The sequence below is a fragment of the Budorcas taxicolor genome, chromosome 2 (assembly GCF_023091745.1).
Source record: "Budorcas taxicolor isolate Tak-1 chromosome 2, Takin1.1, whole genome shotgun sequence".
NCBI classification, from domain to species: domain Eukaryota; kingdom Metazoa; phylum Chordata; class Mammalia; order Artiodactyla; family Bovidae; genus Budorcas; species Budorcas taxicolor.
Window position 1 is genome coordinate 79,758,956 of NC_068911.1, and position 15,619 is coordinate 79,774,574.

Genomic DNA, 15,619 nt, shown 5'->3' on the forward strand with positions numbered 1-15,619 from the left:
ACTTTAGAAGAATTCCTCAGGGAATTCTTCAAAGTAAGCCGAGTATTATGGAGCTGCTTTTTCTTTTTTCATTAGCCATACAAAATTGTGTGTGTGTGTCCTTAGTGATCTAAATGTTACTTGGAAGTGGTCAGGCAAAATGGAAAGGTTTGCTAATGAAAGCTTTATCTCCCTATGACTGCAATTTTATATGTCCTTTCAAATTTATTTATCTGGGGTTTTAGCTATTTAGAAAAGCATTTAGTGCAATTTGGAATTGTAATTAGGATATTCTATACCATCTGCACTGCTTGATGTAATTCTCTAGCTTCACTATGATTACATCACAAAAGGAGGCTGGAATGGAAGTCTGTTTTTCTACTCTAGACAACCCAAAAGCACACTCACAGTGTCTGTCCTAAATAGGGACTCAGTGCTGGTTAATTGATAATAAAGTTTTCCTACTGGTGCAGAGTTTCTGTTAGTGTGTGGGGTGAAGAACTGTACATTAGTATTTGAAAAATTATGGATTGCTGAGCAGAGGATGTAGCTTTCAAAAGCTCTTGGTTTTAATTCTAGATTGACAACAGCTCATGTGACATTGACCCAGCCTCTCTCTCTAAATCTGTTTCCATTCAGTCAACTGTCAAATGGGATTATAAAACTGATATGCATTCTAACCTGGTAGGGAGAATTTTTGCTGTGCAGTTTTTTCATATCTAAATATTAAAAATTTTAATTAGAACCCAATATTATTCTTTTCACAGAACACTCCCATTTTTTCACATCCATTGTTAAGTGACCACCCTTTATTTTGCAGAGAGTTAAGCTGGCAGAATTGAAGTGTCTTGAGTCAAGGATTGATTGATCCATTCATCATTCATCATGCCTTTGTTCAGCATTGAATGGCATAATGTGGTATAAAGAATATATGTTTTAGAGTTAAGAAAATTGGAGTTTGGTATCCAGGCTCTCTTACTAGCCTTGTGATCTCTGTAAAATTACTTCTCCTTTATGAGCTTCCATAATGACACCTATGGACATAGGTTGCTGTCATGGATACATATTTGCTCTACAAACATAATTTGCTTTCCACCTATGTAAACCATGTATCCCATGGCAGGGGATAGTCCTTGTCCTCAAAAGAGTTTACAAAATCTAGATGGAGGGTCTATATAGAGGAATAATTAAAAACATTAAGAATAAGCAACAGTGATCTCAGCTTATTATAAAATGAGTCTGTGGATAATTAGGGTGGAAAGAGCAGGTGGTAACCAAGGTTCAAGAAGAAAGTCTAAATGCAACATGGTTGGTAGCCAACCTTAGCTTCTTTTGCTGGAGCTACTCCTTTGCCAGTGCCTTCTCCACCAATGGCTAAGTTGTAGTGAGACCACGAAAGCTAAATCTTCATCGCTGTTTGCCATCAAGGGGATTATGTTTTACTATATGTTAGTTGCGTTGGGTGAAGTATTAGTAAAGAGTTTGTTTTCTCACCTACTCCTAAACAGATTAAATGACACATTGATGTGCTTCTAATTCCATCATCTTTCATATTTATAATTCAAAATGTATGCAATGGGTTGAGAGTGCTGGGGGATATACCAGCCCCCACGAGCAGATTTGTTACCACCCCATCTGCCACCCCAAATGCTAAATTTTAGGAGCACCACTGCTTTGCAGTATGTTATATTTTACAAGACTTTGAAGAGAGAGAAACACAGAAAGATAGTGACAATCACTGGGGGGCTAGAGAGAGAGAGCATAAGGTTAGAGCTAAAACTTCTAAAAAGCAACTGGAGTGTTGGAGAAAAGGAACAGAGAGAAGAACTGAATATATTTACCAAGGAATTAATGAATAGGCTAAAGGTATTTATGTAGGCAGAGAGCATATGGAAAAGGGGGAAATGAATCATGGAAAAAGGCAGCCAGTATTACCATACAATTTAATTCATCTTGAGATGTGTGTGTATATGTGTGTGTACTTTTTTCATATATACGTGATTGGAAGAAAAATAGCTACCAAGTCCAGCCCATAGTATTAAGGGAGAAAAAAGGGGACTGCCGTGAGGTCATGACGATAGTTATTGTCTTCTGTGGTGCTCTATCTTGCAGCAGAATTCTTCAGTAAATATGAAGAGAAAGCCTTAAAACAAGGGGAGAGGTTGCAGAGAGCTAAGATCTGTATGAATATGATAATCTCCTTCACTTCCTGGCACTTTTGTTGCCTTCCACCCCCTCTTCCTGGATTCAGGACTTGCTGTCATGCCAAATGATTGGTGGTGCCAAAGCTCAAATAGCTTCTGGTATTGGTGTCTCTTGCAAGGATCCCTGTAGAGGGAAATGAGAGGCTTAGAGAAATTATAGGTTTTTGAGTGTATGGCATGACAGGTTTGTAAGCTTCTGCAGCTTGGGGCTAGAGAGGTCAGGAGGTGAAAACAAACGTGTCTCTAAATATTTCTGATAAAGACTATCTTGCTTTGTTAAATGTAAGTGTAATGCTAAGAACAGAGTTAAGGGGAAAATGTGGGACAAGGGAAGGTGGGAAGAGATAAAGCATATGAGAGAAAACTGAGTGTGAAACCAAAGAGAAAAATGCCAGGTTGGGCTCAGAGCAGTTGAATGAATAAATGGCAGAATTGGAAGATGTAAGAAAAGGGTCCAAGAAGGTAGGTCTGTGTAGGGCCATAAGATGCTGAGGTGAAACTGCCCTGCTGGTCTGCCAATGGGAACCCTCTGAGCCTAGAGCTGGGTAGCCAGTGCAAGGCCAGGAGTCAGAGTAGCAACACAGTGTGCTGCACCTGCAGAAACAAGGTCTGGAAGCTTACCTCCTGGCAGGATGTCCTTGCCACAGCTACCTGAGCAAGCCTGTGCACCTGCACTATGGCCTTCTCAAACTTCATACAGGAAGTTGGGTATGAAATGGGATGGTAATCTAGCACAGAGACTGGAAAAGTCTCCTGGCCATAGTGAGTTAATAGCTAACCTCCTCCAGATATAAAAATGAGAGTATTAGTCACTCAGTCATGTCCAACTCTTTACAATCCCATGGACTATAGCCTGCCAGGCTCTTTTATCCATGGAATTCTCCAGGCAAGAATACTGGAGTGGGTAGCCATTCCCTTCTCCAGGGGATCTTCCTGACTCAGGGATTGAACCCATGTCTCCTGCATTGCAGGCAGGTTCTTTACCATCTGAGCCATGAGGGCTTCCCAGATATAAAGGGAAACACAGTAAAAGAAAAAATATACACCTGAAGAAGTAAAGAAAAGTAGCAGTTTTATGTGATGAAAATTGTAAATATATCTAGGAGATACTAATATCTCCTTGAGGAGATACTGTTCATGGGGTTCTCAAGGCAAGAATACTGAAGTGGTTTGCCATTCCCTTCTCCAGTGCCTATTGGTGAAAAGTGAGAGAGGAGAGTGAAAAAGCTGGCTTAAAACTCAACATTCAAAAATCTAAGATCATGGCATCCAGTCCCATCATTTTATGGCAAATGGATGGGGAAACAATGGAAACAGTGAGAGACTTTATTTTCTTGGGCTCCAAAATCATTGAGATGGTGACTGCAGTCATGAAATTAAAAGATGGTTGCTCTTTGGAAGAAAAGCTGTAACAAACATAGATAGCGTATTAAAAAGTAGAGGCATTACTTGGCAACAAAGGTCCATCTCGTCAAAGCTATGGTTTTTTCAGTAGTCATGAGAGTTGGACCATAAAGAAGGCTGAGTGCTGAAGAACTGATGATTTTCAACTGTGGTGTCAGAGAACACTTGGACTGTTGGACTGAGAGTCCCTTGGACTGCAAGGAGATGAAACCAGTCAATCTTAAAGGAAATCAGTCCTGAATATTCATTGGAAGGACTGATGCTGAAGCTGAAGCTCCAATACTTTGGCACTCTGATGTGAAGAACTGACTCATTGGAAAAGACCCTGATGCTGGGAAAGATTGAAGGCAGGAGAAGAAGGGGACAACAGAGGATGAAATGGTTGGATGGTTTCACTGACTCAATGGATATGAGTTTGGGTATACTCCGGGAGTCGGTGATGGACAGGGAAGCCTGGCATGCTGCAGACCATGAGGTCGCAAAGAGTCATACATGACTGTGCAACTGAACTGAACTGAGGAGATAAATGAGTGAAAGTGTCTATAAAACAAGAGCAAGAGCTTATGAAAGAAGGATAAGAGGCTATGAATCCAAGATAGGATACTACGGAAAAGAACCAATTCGATGAAAAATAAAGTTGCTGAAATTACAAAACTAACCATAGCAGACAAGAAATAACTGAAGATTGAATTAATGAACCATAAAATAGAGCTGAAGAAAAACTAATATTATCTAAATATATATATTGAGTGCTTGCTATGTGCCAGGTATTATTCAAGCATTTACCATGTGTTATCTCATTTAATTATTATAAGAATTATATGTCCTCTTTTTACTGATTAGGAAACCAAGACAAAGAGAAGATAATTAATTTACCCAAAGTTATATACTAGTCTTGAATTCAAGGAGAGCCCTTGTATTTAATCACTACACTATAATAACAGTTCTCAAAATTTCTCAAAATACAGTGCAAAGATATAAAGAAATGGAAAAAAAATTAAGAGGGAATAAACCCTAGTTCTCGTGAATAAAAATCTGCTTTGCAACAAATTGCCAGTGATTCATGGGGTCTTTGGAGAAGGAAATGTCAACCCTCTCCAATATTCTTGCCTGGAGAACTCCATGGACAGAGGAGCCTGGTGGGCTACAGGCCATGGGGTCACTAAGACTTGGACACGACTGAGTGATAACGCACGTGGCGTCTTTAAAGGTTGGTGAGAATGCTTAAGTAATTAGTCCCAATTGGCAATGCTGAAACCAAAATACTTGGGCTGGGAAAAAAATTTTTCTTACTGAAGTTTCGAGAAGTCAGGGAGAAAAATCTGGAAACTTGAAAACCAGTGGAACTTTTTACCAAGTCATGTGTTAATTGTCAGAGGTGCACACGTTCCCTAGTTTATGTATATTTCAGTCTGCCCAAGTAGCTTTCTGATGTAAGAATAACATTTCTTGGAAAATAAGAGATGAGTTTCCTCAGACAGTTAAGTGAGAATGTATGGAAGTGGCCTCTGTGTGTGTGTAAGCAGATAAAGGTTGTGACTCCTTTTGGCCTTGCTGATTGAGGTGTAGCTGTCAGAGAACACACTGTGATCTACTTGCTTTTATCTCTTTATAGAGGGCTTCCCAGGTTGACACAGCTGGTAAAGAATCTGCCTGCCAATGTAGGAGACACAAGAGGTGTGATTCTGATCCCTGAGTGAGGAAGATCCCCTAGAGGAGGACATGGCAACCCACTCGAGTATTCTTAATTGGGAAATCCCACAGACAGAGGAGTCTGGCGAGTTGTGGTCCATGGGGTTACAGAGTCGGACACGACTGAGTGCACACCCCCCCCCCACCCCCCCCGCACACACATACATATTTTTCTAGACCGAGAGCATCTTGAGAGTAAGAAATACACCTTCCGCTTCTTTGTATCTGTAAAGAGAAGAAGATGCCTAGAAGACAGAAGCAGACTTTGTTGCTGTTGAATGATTGAATAAATTATTCTCAAGTCTTTTTTAAAGGTAGTAATAAACCAAGCTCTTCTTTTATCTTCTATTGGATGTTTCTCTGAATAATGGCTCAGATTCTGGGAAGATGGGCACCCAAAAATATCTGACACGGGATTTTGAAACACTATTGAGAGCCAGTTAGGAAAACAGATTTCCTGTTTTGTTTTTTTTTTTTAAACTGGGGTTTAGGACTTTATTTTTATTTATTTTATTTTTTTATTTTACAATACTGTATTGGTTTTGCCATACATTGACACGAATCCACCACAAGTGTACATGCGTTCCCAAACATGAACCCCCCTCCCACCTCCCTCCCCATAACATCCCTCTGGGTCATCACTGTGCACCAGCCCCAAGCATGCTGTATCCTGCATCGGACATAGACTGGCGATTCGATTCTTGCATGATAGTATACATGTTTCAATGCCATTCTCCCAAATCATCCCACCCTCTCCCTCTCCCTCTCCCTCTGAGTCCCAAAGTCCGCTATACACATCTGTGTCTTTTTTGCTGTCTTGCATACAGGGTCGTCATTGCCATCTTTCTAAATTCCATATATATGTGTTAGTATACTGTACTGGTGTTTTTCTTTCTGGCTTACTTCACTCGGTATAATCGGCTCCAGTTTCATCCATCTCATTAGAACTGATTCAAATGTATTCTTTTTAACGGCTGAGTAATACTCCACTGTGTATATGTACCACAGCTTTCTTATCCATTCATCTGCTGATGGACATCTAGGTTGTTTCCATGTCCTGGCTATTATAAACAGTGCTGCGATGAACATTGGGGTACATGTGTCTCTTTCAATTCTGGTTTCCTCGGTGTGTATGCCCAGCAGTGGGATTGCTGGGTCATAAGGCAGTTCTATTTGCAATTTTTTAAGGAATCTCCACACTGTTCTCCATAGTGGCTGTACTAGTTTGCATTCCCACCAACAGTATAGGAGGATTCCCTTTTCTCCACACCCTCTCCAGCATTTATTGCTTGCAGATTTTTGGATCGCAGACATTCTGACTGGTGTGAAGTGGTACCTCATTGTGGTTTTGATTTGCATTTCTTTTCTCCAAAGAAGACATAGGGATGGCTAACAAAAACAGATTTCCTTTTAAATGCCAACTCCAAATGATTGCTAATGGTTGCCGGGAGTTGTGCTGAGAAAGATTCTGAGGCTGCATCCGGGTTCAGCAGGAAAGTGGACTATGATCAATTAGTGATGTGTGCCAGGGGCAAAGCAGCGGGAGGTAACATCCTGTGACCACATATTTGCCCTGAGGAGAATCCTTATCTACCAGCCATCTCTGGAGCCAATTGAGATTTGAGTTGGAGGGGGATAGAAACTCAGTGAGGGCCAGTCCTTTTCCAGAGATCTTAAATACTGGGTTACCAAACTTTCAGAAGAGTGTCTGCATTCTGAGATGACACAACAAAGTCTTATTTGTACCAATGTGAACTTAAGGCCTTCTTAAACTGAACCACACCTATGTGTGTATTGGTGGCTTAGTTGTGTCCGACTCTTTGTGACCATATGGGCTGTACCCTGCCTGGCTTCCCTCCTCTGTCCATGAAATTCTCCAGGCAAGAATCCTGGAGTAGGTAGGCATTCCTTCTCCAGGGAATCATCCTGACCCAGGGATTTACGCTGGGTCTCCTGCATTACTGACAGATTCTTTACCATCTGAGTCACTTGGGAAACCTGAACCACACCTGTTTATTTCAAATCCTAGAACTCAAGAGAACCATAATGGGACCAAAGGAAGAATCAAAAAGCATCTCTTCACCAATGTATGTGAACCTGGTTTATGACCTCCCAAGTTCTCTGTTGACAGGACACGATTTTCTGAGAATTTGTCACCATTCATTCTGGGTGTACAATTGAGGACAATTACCAGTTGGTCAGGGCTTTCAATATCCTGCTCAGTCCACCGTTCCCGCCCCCCCCGCCCCCCCCCCCCAGTTCTGTGAAACAGACTTGACATCTGGGGCTGAGACAGTTTCCAGGAAGCTGCCCCCTCACTCCCACATCCTGTCACCCTTGTCAGACCATAGGGTGTTACACCAGGGATTTCCCCTAGACAGCTATTTCACTTTATTTTTACTTTTAAAAATTCTTCTATTTTCCAAGATATTGTACAATTTCTAATATTTTTTATCAAGGCAAAGTCTTTCTACTGGCAAATACTGGCTTATTGATAAGTAACTAAAGGGTCTGATGGTGCTAGACCAAGGGGCTTAAAGAATGAAAATGTGGAATCAGAGGGCTATAATGGAATAACAATATGGCTCTATTTGGATGAGATGCTATTAATATATTGAAAAACGATGAACCTTGATATCTGACCACTTTAGGCGGAACTTTGACTTCCTATTTTAAAATGTATGAATTTGAGAAAGTCACCGTTTCCTCATCTGTAAGATGTGGGGACACTAATAAGAACTTTCCCACAGCGCAGAATGCATAACAACATGATCCATCAGTAGCATCTAAGCAAGAAAATATAGGTTTCTCTTCCTTCTATTATTTAGTTTCATTGCACATGACTTGATATGATCCACCTTAATCTGAAAGAAGTGCAGAGGAACATTCCATCAGTATTTTAGTGTTTTAAACTCCCAATGAGGTACTTCTTCCTTACTCTAAGTTATTATCTAATCCAAATAGTTCTTGTTTTAATTTACTCTGTAAAATGTGAAAAAAGCTGATTCTCGTGTAAGCAGGCTGCCCCCAAAGGCTTAGATGGAGCAGGACTGTGAACATAAAGGTCATGCAGAACGGGGCTTAGCTGGTGCACTTTCAGCAGCAAGATAAACCGCATTTGTTTGCAGAGCTGGTGGAGGGAGGTGAAATGCTCCTCAATTTTCTTCTTTTTTAATATTTTATTTTTGTGTTATTTGTTTGGCTGCTCTGGGTCTCAGTAGCAGCATTCATTGAGATCTTCAAACTTCTTTGTGGCATGCAGAATCTCTAATGGCAGCATGTGGGACCTAATTCCCTGCCCAGGAATCCAGAATCCAATCCAGGCCTCCTGCATTAGGAGCATTAGGAGCATCATTCTTGTCTTGATTTTGAACCCAGCCACAGCTTGTTTTCCAAGATAGGACTATCAGAGTGATTGCCATGGACTAAAAAAGAAGTGTCTACTGTGAATAATTCTTACAACTGTAGATAACGTAAACTTCTTATGGAAAGATCTTTTTCAGTCTCTGTGCCCCACTGGAGGCGATGGAAGAGGATATGGAGGCATGTTCCCCTTTCACCCAGCATGGAGCCAGGAGTCTTTACACTTTCCTGATTCCGAGTCATAGCAACCAGTTTGCTTCTTGGTTGCTTTTGAAGCACAAGTACAAAGGATTTTAGGACAAGCCATCTCTTTATGTGGTGCTCCTGAGACATTCTGCATAGAACTGGTACCCAGAAAGTGCCAAGAGGACCCATGATTGTCTCAGAGAGCCGCAGCTCACTGCAGCCGCTGTCATGATTTAGGAATGTTTGGGCTTCAGCTGGAGTCTGCTCTTCCCTTCCCTCTTGAACCTAATCTTGTCAACAGGAGAGAAAACTTGACTGTGATGCTTATTTAAGGAAATCTTCCATGAAAAGATATGCCATGCAGACTTTAGTACATGGCAGAGGTCATTATAGAGACATTGTCACAAAGTTTACAACAGTTAAGGATTCGGGAGCTGGTAGGTGGCGTAATCAGAGCAAGTCTAATGTACCAAGAATTGTTTTGGTTTTGGTGGCAGCAGAAATGCTAGTAAAACCAAACAAATCACTGCTAACTCCAGAGGGCCCATTATTTGCAGCAAATAAGTTCCCACAAGAAAGCCTCGGTGCCAATAGGGTGACAATAATGAGCATTTCTGTGTCTACTCCATTCTGGCAAGTAGCTTAGTGACACCTTGAAGACCCCAAGACTCCCGCCTGTAGTTGAGATACTTGCCCATAGCTGGTTCATGGTCCTGACATTAAAGGGAAGAAAATATCTGAAAACCAAGAACGGTATCCACTAGCTTAGTTAATAAGGCTTCTTTTGGGGACCCAAATCAAACACTAAACAAAACAAGACAAAAATACCATGCTTAGAAAACAGAGAAAAAGAAAAATTGGCATGAATGTATCAAGGGTATATGAAACTTGTGAGCTTGCTGGAAAGGAAATTATGTGGAATATTACCAGCTAATTACTAGGTGGAATCATCCGCCAGAGTTAGGGGAGGGGACAGAACCAGGGAGGAATCAACATCCTCCTTGTGAAGCAATATTTCAAAGCTTAATTAGGACTCCTTGACTTTGATTTCTTGGCTTTGGACAAGATATATAGGGTTCCCATTCTTTCTCTGCTGCCATCAACTGTGCCTTCCACTATGCCCTTCTGTGTCAACCGATGACATCCTAAACCTGAGACATCTGAGCTCACACCTGCTCAGACAGAACTACTGGAGAAGGAAATGGTAATCTACTCCAGTATTCTTGCCCAGAAAATCCCATGAGCAGAGGGGCCTGGTGGGCTACAGTCCATGGGGTTGCAAGAGTTGGACACGACTGAGCATGCACACTTGCACACAGAGCAGAACTACAGCCACACCAGCTCAATCTCAGATTGAATTTCCAATCCTCACTTCACAGCCTCAGTCTGGCAGCTGGCAACCACGGCACCTCTCCCAGCTGCCTCCAGGAGCCTATGTGCTAAAGGGCTTTCATAGAACATTAGGTCTATCAGAGCCTCAGCTAAGCTAAGCAGGCATCTCTACTGGGTCCCAGGTCAGTTCCTCAGAGTCCCTGTGGTCACTCTCCTGCCCAGACATGTACTCCTCAGTGCCACAACACTGAGTGACAACATCAGACGGTGTCTCACCATGTTCAGGGTATAAGGGTAGAGCGGTGTTTAGGGCATGGGAATGGACAGCATACATTTGTCTTCATAAACCTCTCATGACTGTAGAGGAATCAAATGGGTTTCAGAGTCAGGAGACCTGGGTTCTAGTTCAGATTCTGCTTCTCACTTTCTTGACTCATTTTCTTTAACACAAAAGGAGGAGATTGCTCTGCATCATCAGTAGGGTCTGTTGTAGCCGTAACTATATTTATCTTCTGGGAACATGATTTGCAGTCATGAAGGAGGCTTTAGATGTTACGTTTTCTTCGTTCCTTCCACTTGCCTTTCGTGAGTTCCCTGCTGTCTCACTTCATGGAGTCCTCATGTACTTGGCACAACCCTTAGAACATTTATCACGCTCTACCTTATAGCAATTTGGATTCTTATTGTCTAATTTCCTATAGATTATACAGTTGGGGGCATGGTATTTTTTTTCTCCTTGACTTTTCATCAAAGTGCTAAGCAAAGTGGCTGGCACATAAATGCTTGGTGAGTTCTCAGTGCATGGGAGTAATGAAAGGCCAACACTGTCCCTGTCAAGGCAAGTGTCTGGTGGCTGGGGACCTGCTCAGCTTCCTTTCAGTCAGTGTTGCAGCCTTGGGTGGTCTGATGAGTAATAGATGAAATCTCTCAAGTTGTGCAGGGTCAGCTTGTGGGTTTTGTGCTCTTCTTCAGCTTTTCTTTGGATTATGGCCCTGGGATTTTATTTTTTCATCACTATTTCCCTTGTGTCATTTTATCAACAGTGACAGGCTTTATTTTATTGGGCTCCCAAATCACTGCAGATGGTGACTGCGGCCATGAAATTAAAAGACACTTGCTCCTTGGAAAAAAGTTGTGACCAACCTAGACAGCATATTAAAAAGCAGTTGCTAAGCTGCTAAGTCGCTTCAGTCGTGTCCGACTCTGTGTGACCCCATAGACAGCAGTCTACCAGGCTCCCCCATCCCTGGGATTCTCCAGGCAAGAACACTGGAGTGGGTTGCCATTTCCTTCTCCAATGCATGAAAGTGAAAAGTGAAAGTGAAGTCGCTCAGCCGTGTCCAACTCTTAGCGACCCCATGGACTGCAGCCTACCAGGCTCCTCCATCCATGTGATTTTCCAGGCAAGAGTTACTGGAGTGGGGTGCCATTGCCTTCTCCAATTAAAAAGCAGGGACATTACTTTATTGACAAAGTTCCATATAGTCAAAGCTATGGTTCTTCCAGTAGTCATGTATGGAGAGTTGTACCATAAAGAAAGCTGAGCACTGAAGAATTGATGCTTTTGAACTGTGATGTTGGAGAAGACTCTTGAGAGTCTCTTGGACAGAAAGGAGATGTTGAAGCTGAAGTGCCAATACTTGGGCCAACTGATGCAAAGAACTGATTCATAAGAAAAGACCCTGATGTTGAGAAAGATTGAAGGCAGGAGGAGAAGGGGACAACAGAGAATGAAATAGTTGGATGGTATCACCGCCCTGATGGACATGAGTTTGAGCAAGCTCTGGGAGTTGGTGATGGACAGGGAAGCCTAGCGTGCTGCAGTCCATGAGGTTGCAAAGAGTCGGACACAACTGAGTGACTGAACTGAACTGAATAATACTAATGATGCCATACACTGACTGTTGTCAACTCAGTAGACTTGGAATTGAGGGGATTTGATAGGAAAGATTTGAGGTTTCACTGAACAATGGCTATTTAGATGTCAAGTGTTTTCCTGGGAAGCCATCACCTGATTAACAGATACAAAGACACATTTTCTCTTTTACTAGTTTTTCCCTACTTTGCTTTAAAGCCAAGAGACCAAAGAAATTTATAGTTGATACAGTCTTCTCTTTTTGTTCTAAGTTTATCAGTGAATTTGTAGACTGCTTTAAACCCTCATATTGTTAAATAGACCTTAAGTGGAAGGTGTTCTGGAATGCTAATATTCACATGTTCATGTTCTGAGCTCTTTGAAGTCCTGTTGTTTAAACTGGTCCCCATTGCATCGCTTTGACCATTGATGACATCAATGGGGAGCAAGTCCTAAGAGTTCAGTGGTGCTCAGCTTTGAGAAGGAGGCTAAAGATGTGCAAAACATGGCTATAGTAGACATTCATCATGATTTTTAAGTGCCTAGTATCTGGACCCTCTGCCTATGTTTAGGGGAATTTTCATCTTACGAGGAAAAGTCTTTCTATCATCAAAAAGGATGAAAACACCAAATACCTGTTTTCCTGGCCTTCCTTGCAGCAGAGCATGGAAAATGACTTGGACTGGCTTTGGACTGAATGTGCCTCCCCCAAATTCATATGCTGAAGCTCTCATTCCCAATGTGATGGCATTCGGAGATAGGGTTCTTGGGAGGTGATTAGATTTAGATGAGATTCTGAGGTGAGGTCCTCCTGATAGGATCTTCAAAGTCCCCTTATAAGAAGAGACCAGAGAGCTTGTTTTCTCTGTCTCTCTAGCTTGTGAGGTCACAGCAAGAAGGTGGCTATTTGCAAGCTAGGAAGAAGGCCCTCAACAGAAACCAAATCTGCCAGCACTTTGGTCTTGGACTTCCCAGCTTCCAGATGGTAAGAAGTAATTGTTTGTGTTTAAGCCACCCAGTGTATGGTATTTTCTTACAGCAGCCTGAGCAGACAAAGATACCTAGATTCTGCTAGCTGGGTGCACTCACCCCTTTTGAGAGGCTGATGAAACAAAGAAACTCAGAATAGTCACATTTTATCCTAAGGAGGATGGCTATACAGGGATTTCTGAGGTGGCAACAGGTGTTTGTGACAACAGGTCTGTTTGCAGTGTTTAGGGTCCAGTTGTGGGGTGTTGGAGGTATAAGTTGTGGGGGGGGGGGGGTCCTATGTCCTGTGATGCTAGTAGTTTGTCTCATAGAACCAACCAGTGCTATGGTGTGGACAGGGCCTTGATCTTGGCTGCATAGCCTTTGAGACTAGTTTTCCAGCCCTCCTGGAGATAATGTGAACTACATAATGTATTTTAATAAATCATTTTTCTGCTTTCATTAGCCACGGGTTATGAGCCAATGGTTTCTATTGCTTGCATCTGAGAACTGCCACTGATCCATTGGGCCATGCCCTCAGGAATTTAGTCTTTGGTTGGTTTGGAGGTGACTGACTAACACCAAGGGAAACATCTGGAATAGATAAGATAGTGTATCAGAGTATGTCCCATACATTATGCTCTATACTTAAAATACTGTAAGACTAGAGACTAGGAAGAGAAAGTCTAGTGTAATGACTCAGGCTCCAGGCTAGATTTGAAAAGTTCCAGTTTAAATGACTTTAAGGGCCACGGGAGTAAAGTAAATGAATGAGGCAGGCAGGGTTTGGGGGAAAATTATATGAGACGATGTTTATAAAGCAGGGTTTCCAGGTGGCACAGTGGTAAAGAATCGGCCTGCCAATGCAGGAAATGCGGAAGACGGGGGTTCAATCCCTGGATTGGGAAGATTCCCTGGAGTATGAAATGATAACCCACTCCAGTATTCTTGCCTGGGAAATCCCACTGATAGAGGAGCCTGGTTGGCCACAATCTAGGGGGTCACAAAGAGTCAGACATGACTGAGCATGCACCATGTTTATAAAGCACAATGTATTGTTTATAGTAAACATATAAAAGTGATACCATCGTGCTAACAACAAGCAGGGTTACAGCAATAAAAATAGCTAGTGCTTTCTGTGAGCCAGACTATTTTCTGGTGCTTTATCCTTAGAGTGACTAAATGGCCAGTTGGCCCAGGAAAGTCTTGGGATATCTTGTTCAGTTTAACCTTGATCTTCAATATTTTTTAAAGCAGAATTTTATTAATAGTTGCATTAAAATAAGTCAGAGTAAGTTTTTCTAGTTGACCACTGTATATAGAATTAGGGTTTTCCTCATGGCATAGACAGTAAAGAATCTGCCTGCCAATGCAAGAGATGTGAGTTTGATCTCTGGGTTGGGAAGATCCCCTGGAGAAGAGAATGGCAACTCATTGCCTGGGGAATTCCATGGACAGAGGAATCTAGCTGGCTACAGTCCATGACGTCCCAAAGAGTCAGACATGACTGACCGACTAACACACTATAGAATTAACCATGATAACACATTTCTTTTTTTCAATCCCTTCCAGATACAATATAAGTAACACTTTTCATGATCTGCACTCAGAAATGCTATTACAATAAATATATTAAAAAAGACCCACAACCCCTCCCCTGCAAAAATAAAAAAACCCACTTAGCTCACCAGTAGCAAGCCAGGATTTCAAACTTGAGACGCTGGCTCCAGAGCTTTTGCTCCCAATCACTACTCCAGAGTAGGTTTCACAGAAGATGCAGGAGTGCAGCCCAAAGACCTGCCCCCTTCTCCCAGCTACTTAGGGCAACTCACTTTCCCTCTCTGAGCCTCTGATTCTATAAGATGGGGCTGCTACTGCCCATCTTATAGAATTGTTGGAAGTATTCAATGAATTAACAACATAAGAAAGGGCTTTTGTAGGCTGAAGATACTGTATGTATTTAAGACCATAATTTGTGGGCCTTTTCCATAAATCTAAGGCAGCACTGCATGCTGATGTCCTGAATCGGAAATCAGTGGGCATTTGGAGGGGGCTGGCAACTACTCTCACCTGCTCCAATTTCCATCTTCAATTGAATAAATTGGAAGATAACACTTCAGATGTGTGTAGAGAAACACAGTATAGTCTTCTACATCAAGGAGCCTCACACTGGTAACATGAGGCATAAATGTGTGTAGTTGAATTGTCCCAGGTACACATAAAGTCATAATGTCAAGGGATCTATAGAATTTAAGATCTATTCATTTAGAAGTGCACACCAGTGAAGAAGAACCATTTCTGATTTGTGTCACTGATTACTTAGATGCCTGCTTACTAAAATCTAGGTGGAAAGTGGAAAAAACCCACATCATCATGGCTGGCTGATGAGCTTCTTAATGATCCCATGGAGGAGGAAAGATGATTTCCTGTCCTCAGGGCCATTCTTCATGTTTAACCACCATTCCCTGGACAACTATAGGAGTTTTAATTGCCTCGAGTTTGAACTCCTCTAACCCATTTCCTTTACAGCTGCAATATAGATTTTTCTGAAATGAAATCTGATTATTCTACAGCTCTACTTACAATCCTTCAATGATGTCCCTTGTCCTTAGGATAAAATTTAAGGCCCTCTGTG